Below are 2,197 nucleotides of genomic sequence, written 5' to 3'. Positions count from 1 at the left end.
GAAGATGTAGAAGTTTGGTGGTGGCGTCTTGACTTTTTCTTGGTGTTTTAGTCGAGTGTTTTCAGGAGTAAATCTGCTGCAGACGGAGACACTAAAGTGTGTGAAGTGGATTGTGCTTTTGTCTTTGTTGTTGTTTCTCTCCGCACATTTTCATCAGCTCCTCCTTCCACAAAGTCGTCGTCCACCGGTTCTCCAGGTCCGGTCCAGATCTGTGTGACTGGACTCAGACGACCTGGTGCGTCCGAGTGTGACAGAGGTCATTGAAGATCTTCTGTCACTCACAGAGTCTCTGCACGTTCAACATGTTTGTTCTTTTGGCTCCTGGGATTTTATTTGTGAGATTAAACTGAGTTCAGATGCACCTGAAGTTTCCCAAATCTGATGTTTTGTCTCTATGTTCTTGTATCTGATCTTTTCATGTCTGAACCACACAGATGTGATGTTTTCACATGTGACCAGGACACTTGGATCTGTGCTCCTGAAACTGATCCATATCTGATCTTTAACATGTGACTTGAGTGTGAACAGTCAGGTCACATTCATCCACCTACACGTCATCAACAAGACACAAACGTCACTATTCTGCACTGAAGTAGAGAAAACTGTTCATGATCCATGTGACTGAAGTGAAGCACATCTCCACTCACCACAAAACACCACCACCAAAAACCTGCTCCTTCTCCTTCTCAATCTCCTCCTTAAAACAAGTCAGTTGTTCATGTTGTGGCTCCGGTACGAGAGGAACTTTTAAAATCTCCAGGTGTAAACACAGAGACGCTCGCTGCGGTTGACGTCGTCGTGTCTCCAGTGTCACATGTGGGACACTTTTGGACCGTTTAATGTTCACACTGGAGTCACACACAAGTCACATTTAACTGGAAATGTGAACGACCTCGAAAAAACATCAGATTTCACAAAACAAATTTGAATTGAGAGTTAAACCTGCAGACTGAACGGAGACTTAAAGGTTGTATAGAGGATTTTTTTTTGGTTTCAAATTGTCAATGAAAGTTTAAAATACCAGTACAGAGACGCAGCAGCTTTGTAATTATGATGACCAAAAAAAAAAAAGAGTGAAAATCCATCAACTGTGGACGTGTTGAGGCCAGATAAACATCAACCAATAGAAAACGAGGCTCCCTCATTTTCTATTGGCTGTTAGGTTGTCTAATCAAACTCCCTGCATTTCTCGTGTAACTGACTCGGTGGCGCGCAGGGATTATGTGGTTTATGCAGCGGTTCTTTGAGGCTTTTTCAAACTGTCGCTTCCTCGCAGTTCGCACAAAGTTTGTTGCGATGACGGACGAGAATCCAGGAGCAGTTCGCCGCAAAAGAAAGTCCGTTTTTGAGGTCGCTGAAAGAAGAAGCGAAGGGGGAAAGGAGATTCCTTGGAGATTCTTTACAGCAATGGGGCGACTGAAGCAGACGAAGGGTCTAAAAACTGAAGACGCGTTGGTCACAAAATTATTTCTCGACAGGAAACTTCAACAGTGATTCTGAACGAGCACTGGCTGTAAACACGTGTTTCTACTGAGGCTGTGGAGGAGGAAGGTGGAGTCACACATGCACAACATTTGAAAAAAGGACTCTCGCTGTATTTCTCTTCCCTTAAAAAAATCCTCCATACAACCTTTAAGAGACACTGGAAATGATCCACGCGTTCGTTTGTGTCCTAAACTCCTACACGACCTGAGCTCATGTGACCTGAGTTTTGTGTCTTACAGTGGAGACAAACTCTACGGCGTTTAGTTTATTTTTAAGTTTATTCAACTTTTTGACTCTGGAGGTGGGTTAAGATTTTTGTGTTTTTCAGCCCAAAAACGTCGTCAGCGTCTGAACAAAAACACTTCACATCAAATATTTGGTGTTTTTACTCGTGTTTCTCGTGTGAACAGAACCTGAGTCCTGGAGGTTGTGACTTTTAAGAACATCAACTTCAAATAATTAATGCAACCGACTGCCTCATTTTTTTGAGTTCTTGTAACTCATTTTACTTATTTTTATTGAATTATTTGAGTAATTTTAAATAATTAAAGAAACTAAATATTGAATCAGATTTATTTATCCGACTGCACCAGGAAAACCAACGTGAACATGGAACAGAAGACAGAAGAACAGAAGAACAGAAGAAGAACAGAAGAACAGAAGAGAGAACAGAAGAACAGAAGAACAGAATGGAGCTCAATAAAGACAGATC

This window comes from Boleophthalmus pectinirostris, unplaced genomic scaffold, assembly GCF_026225935.1.
Source record: "Boleophthalmus pectinirostris isolate CB_2022bp ecotype Guang Dong unplaced genomic scaffold, ASM2622593v1 HiC_scaffold_19, whole genome shotgun sequence".
Taxonomy (NCBI): domain Eukaryota; kingdom Metazoa; phylum Chordata; class Actinopteri; order Gobiiformes; family Gobiidae; genus Boleophthalmus; species Boleophthalmus pectinirostris.
Note: the sequence above shows the minus strand (reverse complement) of the source record.